We start from the raw sequence: 13,106 nt of genomic DNA, 5'->3' as shown, positions 1-13,106 counted from the left end.
CGGGCACACACCACGGGACCACTGAGGGACCCAAACCGGGCACACACCGGGCACACACCGCGGGACCACTGAGGGACCCAAACCGGGCACACACTGGGCACACACCGGGCACACACGGCGGGACCACTGAGGGACCCAAACCGGGCACACACTGCGGTATCCTGGGATACCCCCGAGGTACCCAAACCGGGCACACACTCACCGGGCACACACTCACCGGGCACACACCGCGGGACCCCCGGGGTACCCAAACTGGGCACACACCGCGGGCACACACCCCGGGATACCCCCGGGCACCCACCACGGGCACTGACCCCGGGTACACAGCCCGGGACACCCAGGAGAGGACAAAAGGTCCCAGGGGAAGGCTGGCACCAGCCCCACGCCATAGCCGGAGCTGCCAGCACCTCATCGTTCCCGGTGTTCTACATCTCCAGTGCAACCTCTGCTGCAAGGCGTTCTCCGTCCACCCACGGGGACCAAACCGTGCCCCTCGCGTCACCCTGAGGATGAGCAGGGCCATGGGACAAGATGATCCCGCACCGCTGCCTGCTGGAAGGAGGGATAGGTGGCAGCGAGACCCGCTGCCGTGAACTGCTGTGTGACAGTGGCACTTTGGGCAGCTGTGCTGCGCTGTCTGGAAAGGATTTGCCAGCCTGTGGGGCTGGTGCCATCAGCCTGTGCCCCGGGTTACACCACTGGGCACATTTGGTGGCAAAGGCGCAGGGGTTGGGACACCACAGGTAGAATCTCTAAATTAATTGATTTCTAAAGTGTAGTGAAGACTGAACAGAGACAAACCTCTCCTAGTTGGAGCATTGCAATTCCTAAGCAGCCCCATAAAGGTGGCATGGGTATGGCCCTGTGGGGTGGGGAGGTGGCAGCTTCACCCCCGTTGTCACCCTCCCTTCATGCAGCAAGTGCAGCTTGGACTTTCTTCCAGTGTCAAAAACAATCAGTAATGAACTGGTGAGCAAATGCCAAACATAACAAAAACAATTACGTTTTTTGAGCACTCCACGAGGTCTCAAACATAAAGCAACGTATTTGCTTACGGCTGCAGGGGTTTTTCCAAGCTACTTTGAACTTCTGCTTGTGTTCATCATGCTCTGTCCTGATGCACATGTCCTTTAGCCCTTTAATAAGCTGTGTAATGGCTGAATGCTGCCTCTGAATCATGAAGCTCAATTTTTCTTCAGCACCCTGACACTGCCTGGAGTGCAGGGATGTGTTTGTCCCATGAGCACTGATGTGACACAGTCACCTGGGCCTAAGAAGTAGCAAATCAATGTCCTCAGCCTATGTGTGTATGTGAAATTTCTTTTGCTTTTTATTTTCAGAATTCCTCAGGAAAATCATTTTTGTCAGTAGCAAATATCTAGTTGGCCTAAGCTGGAAAATACTCACATACCTACTCAGTGATTAATACGTCAGCATTGGGACAGTGTCAGGTTTTTATGTTCCTGTGAAGCCATATCAGCTGCATGTGCCAAAGCTCGTTTCAAATCCACATCTGTTACATTTGGGCACTACCTCGGGCTGCCTGTGATCTTACATTGTTTTCAACAGGGGCAAAACACACCTTTGCCCTCGGCAGGTCAGGACAATGCAGGACTGTAAAGCCCTAGGCAGCCCCTTTTCATGTGAAACCATGAAACCCCATTTCTACCCAAAACCTAAGACTTCAGCTGGTTGGTTTTTTGGTTTTGTTTGTTTGTTTGTTTGTTTTTTTCCAGGCAATATCCTGCTTTGGCAAATTCTAGTATTACAACCCAAAGGAATCATTAGGACAGAGTAAAGAGGCAGAGTGTCATTAAGTCACCTAAAATCAGCAATAATTCCTTAGAGCTACTTTTAATCCCCCAAATCAGATGTCCCTGGGAGTTAATGTGCCGTAGCCAACATATTAGAAAGGCAGAAAAATATATCATAAATGAGGTATAAATTAAAAAGATCATACTCTTACAACTCAAACCATACTATAGCTCTGTGGTGGGAATCTTGCACCAGCTCAGAATACCTTGAAACCCAGCAGGAGGGTGAGTGATGCAGAGCCAGCTGTGGACCTGGCAGAGGACCTTTGCTGGACCTCACCTGCAAAATCCTGACCCAGGCACACTCAGCTGAGGTAGCAGAGCCATGTCCTGCTCCTGGTCTGCTCAAGCTGTGGTGTTCTTTAACACAGTGCTTCCTCCGTGGATTTGTCTAGACATGCCCACATTAATAAAACAGCAGTAAACTGCAACCCATCATTTCCAGATGAAGTTATGTGAAAAGTTTAATGCTATTTCCATGAAGCTGAATTCTCAATAAAAGGCATTTTCACTCTCTTGCACTGGGTTTGTGCTGCTGTACCATCATGACCATCACAGAACATTTTTAGGGGGTTTAACTGTTCTGATTCATTTTAAATCCAAGTGAGGAAGATGACAGCATTGTCTCTCAGATTCTCCTCCTCACTGTTTTTCACTCTTAGGATTTCCTCTCAAATGCCATTTATGTTTAGGGTTTAGGAAGGGCAGGTCCTGTCTGACCAACCTGATCTTCTTTGATGATCAGGTGACCCCCCTGGTGGATGAGGGGAAGGCTGTGGATGTATCTGCCTGGACTTCAGCAAAGCCTTTGACACCATCTCCCACAGCATTCTCCTGGAAAAGCTGCAGCCCATGGCTTGGACAGGGGCACTCTGGGCTGGGTCAGGAACTGGCTGGATGGTCGGGCCCAGAGAGTGGTGGGGAATGGAGCTGCATCCAGCTGGGATCTGGTCACTAGTGGTGTCCCCAGGGATCAGTGTTGGGTCCAGTCCTGTTTAATATCTTTATTGATGATTTAGATGAGGGGATTGAGTCCATCATCAGCAAATCTGCAGATGACACTAAGCTGGTGGGGAGTGTCATTCAGCTGGAAGGCAGGAGGGCTCTGCAGAGGGACCTGGACAGGTTGGAGAGTTGGGCTGATTCCAACGGGATGAGGTTCAACAAGGCCAAGGGCCGGGTCCTGCCCTTTGGCCACAACAACTCCCGGCAGCTCCAGGGTGGGACAGTGGCTGGAGAGCAGCCAGGCAGGAAGGGAGCTGGGAGTGGGGATGGACAGGAAGCTGAACAGGAGCCAGAGTGTGCCCAGGTGGCCAAGAAGGCCAATGGATCCTGGCCTGGATCAGGAACAGTGTGGCAGCAGGAGCAGGGAAGTGATTCTTCCCCTGGACTCAGCACTGGTGAGGCCACCCCTGGAGTGCTGTGTCCAGTTCTGGGCCCCTCAGTTCAGGAAGGACATTGAGGGGCTGGAGCAGGTCCAGAGGAGAGCAACGAGGCTGGGGAAGGGACTCAAGCACAAGTTCTATGAGGAGAGGCTGAGGGAGCTGGGGCTGTTCAGCCTGGAGAAGAGGAGGCTCAGGGGAGACCTCCTCACTCTCTGCAACTCCCTGACAGGAGGGGGGAGTCAGCTGGGGGTTGGTCTCTTTTCCCAGGCAACCATCAGCAAGACAAGAGGGCTCGGTCTCAAGTTGTGCCAGGGGAGGTTTAGGTTGGATATTAGGAAGAAATTCTTTACAGAAGGGTAATCAGGCACTGGAATGTGCTGCCCAGGGAAGTGGTGGATCCTCTGTCTCTGGAGGTTTTTAAGATGAAACTGGATGTGGCATCAGTGCCATGGGCTGGGAACCACAGTGGTAGGGGATCAAGGGCTGGACCTGATGATCTCAGAGGTCCTTTCCAACCTGGCTGATTCTATGATTCTATGATTCTATGTTGTTCTGTTGTCTGCCCAAGTAGGTAGCATTGCTAATTCCCCCTCCCCCATTCACAACTGATTCATCAATAAGATATATTTAATAATAAATACTGGCTTATTTTCTTCCACTTCATACTTTCTAAGCCTTCATTGTGCTCAGGTTGTTCTCTGCAACTCCAAACTTGACCACAAATTAGCTACCCTTCAGTGCTCCTCCCTCTCCTAAACTGAAATCTGCAAGTAACAGCTTGCTCTCAGGACACGAAGCTTCAGTTCACATCCTGAATATTTCTGGGATTACAAGTGAATTGTGAGACCTGACCAGTTTGGGGGGGTTGATAGAGACGAGCTGATCAACTCGTCATAACACAAGGTACTTCACTGGGTAATTATTAGTTTTCTAGGTCATTCCTAAAGCAAAAGCCTGTTCCTAGTTTTCACACTTTGTTATTTTGCTAAACTGCCCGAGATGCAAAGGCAAATATCCAGCAGCAATTATAAATATTGCAATAGCTATTTCAAAAGCTAAGGAGGACACTATTGGTCTTTTTTTTCCTGTTGAGATTTTAGAGTTAACCATTGAGAGCAAAGTGCTCGGGATACACAGGAACCATCCTGAATACTAAAATAAATTTGAGTAGTGTTTCTTCTTGTGAGAGTTAACACACAGAAAATATTTCACCAGTGGACAAGTTACAGGAATGGCAAAGCCTTGCAAGGTTAGTTTTATTTAACCTGAGTGGCAGCCCCAAAGCAGGTAGACACTCTAATCCAACACTGCAAAACACTGAGGTATCTGAATTGTGGAAAGCTCATCTAACCTGTGCTTAAAATTGGGGTCACTGCAGACATGAGAATCCTTAAAGATGCCTTTCTTTTCACAGCTTACTTCGAAATAGTTCAGATGTACAACAATTAGGTGGTACAGCACGTCATAATTTCATTCTCCTTTTAGCCACTGCATTGTGTACAGCTCATATATAGCAAACATCAGAACAAGAAGGTCTTTAGATTGACCCTAAAACAGCCATAAGAAACCCTGGTCAGCTGTTCCCAATTCCTTCTCTTGTTTTCTATTTAAGAAAAAACAAATTACTTTGGGAGTTAGAGCACTTTGGAATTGCTTAGATGTTTGGTAAAGGTGTGGTAATGACAATTCTTATACCAAACGTACTTCAAAATAAGAACCTGAAAGTCTCAGGTACCCTGATAATATTTATTTGCAGGAGTTTGGTGAGTTCCTGGCAGAAAGCTGCTGGAGGTAACATCTCCATGCAAGAAATGAGCAGAGGAATTGAGACGTTTGCCATGAAACCAAATTCTTAACATGTCTAAGCATCAGGAGAAAGAGGCAGCTAAACTTCGGACATTTGATGGAATGTCTGGGCTGGATTTGGGAGCATACAACAGCCACAAGGGCTGCTCTTTGACCAGAACAGTTGGACATACTGGTCTGGAGAGTGCTTGGCCCACTGCCAGGAGATATGAAGCAGGAATGGCTGGAGAATCCAAATAAGAGTGTGTCTGGCACACCATCTGCAAGGGAGGCGTAGCAGGGAATACATGTTCAGGATACTTCCTTACTCTGCCAGGAGGGAACAAGCCAGAGAGGAAGGGAGGATTTTTTCCCCTCTCAAACATCTCCCTGTTTTTCCCTCCTCCCCACTGCACTCCAAGCCCTGCATGTCCCTCTGACTCACCAGCAGCTTCTGCAGACCATGCTGTGCCCTCTTGCTCTTCAGCACTTTTTTCCCTTGATCTTGTTCACCTGGAGAAGCCTCAGCAGGAAGGGCCAGGTCAGCCCAAGGAGTTGGCATCTTCTCAGTGGAACTGCAGTAAAAGATCATGCTTATGCTTCATGCTGCTGAAAATCACAGAATCATAGAATAGAATAATACAGTAGGTTAGGTTGGAAGGGACCTTAAAGGCCATCTAATCCAGCCCCCCTGCCATGGACAGGGACATCTTCAGCTACTGAGTCTTTCAAACAACCCTAAAATGCACCTGCACCACCTCTGGTAACCAACCATCCAGGACTTTCCTCCTCACCATCAATGTTCCCTTTTAAATCATCTTTGCAAATTTGACTGATGAGCAATAAATGAGCTGCTGTTACTCTCTTTTGATGGAGTGAACACACATTTACTTGGATTTAAACCAAGCCTGTTTCATTTTAGATAAATCATTTAGGCATATGTTTAAACTGAAGCAAGCCATGAGTCTGCACATTGGGGTGTACCAGTATAACCAAGTGGATCATTGCAATGCTATTTCTTTTTCTTCTTTTTTATTTTTTTTCCCATTTTCATTTTTTTTTAAAGCATGAAAGAGTCACAGGTGCCAAAAGTCACCTGCAGGGGACTAATACAGCTTATGTAGGCACATAGAAATGCAGTAGGGACTGATTTTGCTTTTCTCTGGAGAAGTAAGAAATACTCCTACTTACTTCCACCAGTGTGAGAAAAGAAGTCTGCATATTTTAGCTCTTCTCATGAGCTCTGGAATAAGACAGGCATAGTCAGAGCCTGCTCTTGGCTGCAGTGTGACATGCAGCAGGCATTTCACTGGAGTCTGTTGAATTACTCCACCTTGATGTGACGTGGGTAAACTCAGTGAGTCGGAGTTTTGGCCCCAGAGAGGATGTTCTCCTGATACCAATGGGACACAGCAGCTTGGATGCCTTTGAGCATCACCTCTGCAACCCCCTGCAATGTGCCAGAGTCCCAGCATGCTGCTGGCACCTCCTCCTCCACCCTTTTTACTGGACAGCTAACCTGAGAGAAACAGTGGGGCAGCGCTTCTGCGGTCAGATGGTCTTCTCACTGCTAGAACATCTCTCTGGCAAGGCCAGTTTTCCCAGTATAAAGCAAGCTTCTGGCAAGTGCATCAGATCTGCTTTAGATTCAAGACAAGGCTCATGTGAAAAGACGCTTTCAAAAGTTTCTCTTTCCTTCCAAGCAAACACACTTCTGTGGCGCCTCCAGTCTGGGCCAGAATTTGATCTGTTTTGAAGGTCTTAATGCCACTCCGTAGGTGATGAATAAATTTAAAACAGGACATTTTTTTCCTCATCAGGGAAGCCAAGCTGTAAATGGCATCTCCTGCTGATGCATTCCTGTCCCATGGCACTGCTTAGCAGCACATCAAGGCTGTTAGTCTTTCTCTACTCCTTTTTGCCCTTTCTAAACATTCCTCAGTGCCAACTTTCTACCTTTTGGGAAAAAAAAAAAAGGCAAGAACCCAAAACCTAACTGTGGCATTAATTTCATTAATTTGAAAGCTAATCAGCTAAATACTTCACAGTAGGTCTCAGCTCATTGGTAATTTCCTCTGTTACATAAATACAAGGGCCCTACATGACAAGTCCATCAGGTTTAAATAAAGGAAAAGCAGGGGCCTGGAGAAGCTATGCAGGCTGGCAGCAAAGAAAAGTTACTGCAGTTTGGGAAGAGGTATTGGAGAACATTATTTCCACCTACACAGTTTGGGAATTCACAGATTTCACCAGTATTTGCTGAAATGCCTGTATTATTTACTAACGATGTGAATTCCTGTTAAATATCTGTTAATTGTTCCTATTAAAATTTTTAAAGAAGCAAAATGTATCACAGTGACCGATGTCAGCAGCTGATCACTGAGGCAGGGCTCAACTTTAGCACTTGGAAATACAGCTGTGGGGGTTTAAGATTGTAAGAGTACGTTTCTATTTTATGCGTCTGGTTAGAAATAAATAGACTTCATCCTTATCCTGTGATGTCTGTCCCTCTGTTCTGATCCTCAGATGACACTGCCAGAACTTATTAAAAACACCTGCTATAAGAACAAAACCAAACCAAAGCAAAACTAACAAAAAACCCCACCAACAAGCTCCCCCCCCCAAAAAAAAGGCAACACCAAGAGTCTAGAAAAACATCTGATGTATAAAAAGAGAGAACTCTAACACGTTCTAACAATGGGCAGCATTTTCACTGTTATAAAATCCACAATTAAAAGGTAATAAAGCATAATAAAATGCCTCGCTGCTCACTGCTTATTTCAATTTAACTGCCCCTTGTTAAACGCAGTCATTTAAGGAACTAGACCTTAATGGGGCACATTCAGTAGCTACTGCAGTTTTACATGTCTCCATATGATAGTGGGGTGTCTATAACACATAAAAAAAAGAAAACTCTTAGCAAAAATATGAACAAAAAGTAGAATTAGGCTTTTACTTTCTTCTTCTATCAGGAAAAACTATAGACTGGCCAAAGCATGAGTTATATCTTTCATACCAGATCTAGAAAAAGATTTGGAGGGGAAGAAGCCAGAGAGAGCCTGATCCAAAGAACCACGACCCCGATCACCCTGTCAGGGAGAAAGCCACACTATTATACAGGTAACTTCAACATGTAATACTAATATAAGAAGTGTTAATGGTCCTAGGCTTGACTGGAATACTTGCAATTGTTGTCAGGGGTAATGAATGCAAATTATATGGTAATTACAGCACATTATTGCAATCAGAAGGTCTGCTGACACAGTGCCCCCATAAATGAAAGCCCAGGTCATATATCATGCCAAGAACATAATGAGCATGTTTCCATCCAAGCACAGCTTCCATATATCCTGTATATATCCCACATCTGTCACTCCTGAAAAAGATGCTCCACATATGTACCATGTCACCAAAACTGGCTGTATTTTTAATGCCATTGTGCCTATGGCTGTTGGTTTTTAAGAGTACAGCATTTATCAGTATTTCACCCATCTGTTTTGTTCTGACAACCTCTTGTTTCTTTCCTATCTTCCCGAGCTCTTCTCTCTTCCTGTCTTCCCCTGCTCACTAATGGGCAGTAACGTCACATTGTTCCTGAAGGCATTTTTATGGAAAGAAGACTAAACCTAACATTTTACTTGACCAGCTGATTGTGTGCTGCTGTGTAACATCTTTAAAAATGACAATTTATTCTGAGAATAGGATCATAGAATCATTTAGGTCAGAAAAGACCCTTAATATTATCAAGTCCAACCATTCCCCTAGAACTGCCAAGCCCACCAACTTCCACATCTACACATCTTAAATCCCTGCAGGGATGGTGACTCCACCACTGCCCTGGGCAGCCTGTGCCAGCGCTTGACAATATATTTCAGAGCAGAGAAATAAACATAAAGAAAAACTAAATAAACCAACTGGAATCATCAAGTTGGGCTTTGAGTATGTACCTAGGAATATTTCAGGCTAATTTCTGCAAACAGTTCTGTGTTGGAATAACTTGAATAATCTTTTTGACATGGGTAAACTCCTGTCTGCATGATATACAGGAGCCAACACGGCTGGGGAAGTGCTTTATTTTGCTCTTTAATTATTGCAATTTCAGAAAGAGAGGGGTTACTGTGTTCCAGTTCTGCATAATTAGATAAAAGCACATTAACTTGCAAGGTGTCATGACATTTTACTAAAAACTAAACCAGCCTAAAGGAAATTATGTAACTCAGTGTAGCTTCTCCTATTGCATCACACCCCCAAACGAACTGTCACTGGAGGACTGGGGTTTTGTCACTGGGACACCAGCTCTTGTGCTCTTCACAATGTGTCCTGCACATCCCATATAAGGTACCTGTGCAGGGAAGGGGTTATTCTTCTTCAGAAGCACGAAAGAGCCCCTCTTATCACAGAGGAAATTTATTTCTGAGAGTGGCTGGTAAGTACATTTTGTCTTTTGTGGAAAAGGTGAGTCATATCCTTGTCAGAAATACAAACTGCAGGTAAAAAAGCCCTGAGCTGTATGCTTGGCATTTGTGTGAAAGTCTCCAGATAACAAAACTACATAATGATTATTTGAATGTTTGATATAGATAATTACTATTTATATAGCTTGATATCTATATGGGTAGCCATGTAACAGCTATGAAATACAACCTCTTTCACACAGAAGTATATAATAATTTCTGGGAATGGTTCTGGATTCTGGGTGCTTTGTGTTTTGGCAGAAGGAGGGTCTCTGGGGCACAGGCTGCTCTTAGAGCCCCTCCTGTGGGCATCTGTGAGCAGCCTCCATTAACAGAAGGCTGGCTGGGAGGAGCCCAGCATCCCAGTGGAAGGTCCAGTCTCCCATACCTTGGCTCAGGTACTCCCAGCCTCTTTGGGGAACACCTCCCACTTTGCTGCTTCCCCACAATTAGGCAGAACTGCCCAGCTGTGATGACATCCCTGTTAAAGGCACCCTCAGGCAGCACATTTAATTCCTTCCACTTGCACTGTGTAGAAACCTGCTGCCCCCCCACCACCCCAGACTGGCCCCTCAGATTGCCCAATCAGCCAACCTGCCTGCATGCACAGAGCTGAGCTCTGGCCACCAGCCAAGTGGCACGTTAGGCTGGGGACTCCCAGCTCATCGGGCTTCAACAGCTCTTGCCAGCCAGCCTGTTCACCTAACAGGAAAGAGCATTATCCTGAGCCTGGCACACTTAATTCCTTTATCTTGTTCTGCACAGCTTCTTTCCAGCTGAGTCAAGCCAGGATATCCCCTAACTGAATTACTGCCAGGCCTGTGGCTGTTATCCTGATGCTGCAGCACAAGCTGAACACAAAGAAAATACTGTGGTGTCAGTGTAGGAAGGAGAGAGGAGAATGGATTGCCCACCCAAAGCTTGGAAGGTGAAGCAAAGACAGGAGGATTTCTACTTTTAGAGGACTCATACACGAAAAGACAACGCAGAAAGAACTGTGTCCTGTCGATACCACCTAAAGAGTTTCCGCTGTGCCTTTTGCAACTGGATGTGTCTGTCTCTCATTGTCCTCTTGTAACAAATGTGGGTAGAGCCCTCCCCAAATCTTTGTTGGCAAAGCCCAGCCATGATGATGATGATGATGACACGCTTAACAAACTAATATATACAGGAGCTGTAATTAATTAACTTGAGTTGTTCTGCTGGCTCGTAAGGTACTGATCAGAAGGTTGCAGTCTCTAGGATGGTCTATTTATTAGAAAAGAGCTGTGACTGGTTTTCACGCTGAAGATATTCCTGATTCAACGTCACTCTGAAGGAAATATTGAAGGAGACAAAATGACTGAAAAAAATATAACCCCCATGTCTTTTATATGCAAGGTTAGGACAAAATACAAAAAATGGGAACGTGAGCTGTATTTATTACATGGGCTGAACACTTACCACGTGCCAAAATTTTCCATGCAAATAGAACACTTGTGGGGTGAAATGAAGAGTAGTTTTTTACTGCTTCTGTAAGCACACAAATCCATTGTCAGCTCCAAGCTCCCTAGAGCTGTCTGTGGACAGTTCTGCACAGTCCTGTTACAGATTTGTCTATGCCTGTGATTCAGTGTGGACAGAACTGAAACTTCCATGTGTTCCCAGATACTGGTAAAATAAACAGCAGGAGAAAGGGATGATTTTTCTGCAGCTATTCCACCTAGTTCTGCAGCAGGCTCTGGTTACAGGGCAATTTTCCAGTAAGAACAACTGAGGTCAGAGTGAGAACTAAGAAAATCAATTAGAAAATGGATCTGTGAGGTACCCTTCAAGACACCTCAACGAGACTTTATAACATGGCCTCCTCATTCCCCTACTTCAAGAGTCTGTATTAAACTATTTACAGTCTATATAAACAAAGAATGAGTGAAACCAGAGTGTTTTGAGAACCAGATGAGGAGGTTGCCCTTTCCTCCTTCTCCACACCTGGCAGAGAGGTGATGTTTCCAGTAAGATTGACCTGTACAGCTGAACTTGGGGGATTGAATTTCTCTTCTATTCATTTTTTTTCCTGCCATTCCCTTGTGTTGCTTGCCTGTCCAGTAACACTTTAAAAGGCCCAACCCCACCTTTACATCCAAGACTCACTGCTGACCACAACCTCTTTCACTTTGTCATCAAAGCCCTCGGTTCAACTCCTGCCATAATTCTTTCTCGTACTTGTTTACATTCCTCATATTCCCACTTCAAACCCTTCACTGCATGACATCCTCTTTGTCACCATACCAGGCTATGTATAATATCTCAGGGAACACCTGTTTTCTGCAGGTTTTCTGTCTCCTTGTCACTGGATCAGCAGGAGTAGCTGGGCCAGCAAGGCAACTCGAGTTGGATGCGCTTTCCTGCAGAATCACTGCAGCCAATGCCACCACGAGAGTTTGGAATACACTGTCAGTGCTTTGCCTGGGCAGCACAGGGGGAATTGCTGGTTGTGTTCTCTGCAGTCAGACCTTTTGGCCTTGAGCATGTGGTCTAAACCGTGTTTTCAAAGCTTCTGCAGTCCTGGGAGCTGGATTGTCCCTCCATGCGATGAGGCAGCCAGTTCTCACACTGCCTTCTGTCCCTTCCTCGTTGTGCTGATGATACACTAGGAAAAAAGAGAAAGAGAGAGAGGACTGTGGATTGGGGGGCCCAAGAACTTGGGCAGTAATTAGGAAATCTACAAAATGGAGTGGCTGGTGGTGGGATCTCACCTATTTCCCTTCGTAACTGGGTACCTTAAACTTCTCCAGTTAAGCAGGACTGCTGGGAGATGACTGATGGTGGTTTGGCAAGTTCTTTCACCAATTGCCTCATTACTCCAGGGTGGATCCCACTGGGACTCATAGACCCTAACTGGCATAGCAGGTCACTAACCATCTCATGGGGGCTTCACTCAGCTCCCCATCCCCAACTTCTAGCCCTGGGGGCTGGGTACCCTGAGGACAACTAGTCCTAGATATTAAAGAGTGAAGCAAAGAAGAAAGACTGAGGCAACTGTTGTTGATATCCTTGTTGCCAAACATCAGAGAGGACAAACCCTGGAGTTGGATGCTCAGACACAGAAGGTGCAGCTGTCATCACAGAGGGAAAGCAGGTGAAGAGACAGGGCTCAGTAGAGTGGGAGGACCTGACCAGTGAGCAACAGCTGCATTGAAGCAAAGAAGCCTCCACGCTGTCAGAGACTGAAATGGTTAATGATTTATGCATTCTAGGAGACTTTTGCAGGCTTTTGACTTGCATGATACCTCTGATGAGCAGTCGGGCCCCTCCCTCCCTCCAGTGCTGAAGGTGTGAAGCCCTGAAAAGGCAAGAAGCCGAGCTCGCAGGCTTTTGACTGTTGATACATCTGATGAGCAATCAGGCCCCTCCCTCCCTAAAGGCGGGAATCGGGCGGGACACAAAAAAAACTCAGCACAGACCCAGGAGTTGTTGGAGGCTCGAGGCATGGCCCGTGAAATAATAACTCATAACTTCTTAGAGTATGGGGGCTTCCCCCCTTCACCCCCAGCAGATCAAGGCCACCACTTCAACTGACAGACATGGAAGCATCGCTGGACACCCCGTGGGCGGTGACTATAGACATCTGTCCACTCTCAGCTTTTCTTTCCCTTACTCTCCCTTGCTCTTATCCTGCCTTTCTCTCC

The sequence above is a fragment of the Corapipo altera genome, unplaced genomic scaffold (assembly GCF_003945725.1).
Source record: "Corapipo altera isolate COAL_440 unplaced genomic scaffold, ASM394572v1 124, whole genome shotgun sequence".
Taxonomy (NCBI): Eukaryota; Metazoa; Chordata; class Aves; order Passeriformes; family Pipridae; genus Corapipo; species Corapipo altera.
The sequence above is the reverse complement of the archived record's forward strand: the minus strand, read 5'-3'. Positions refer to the sequence as shown.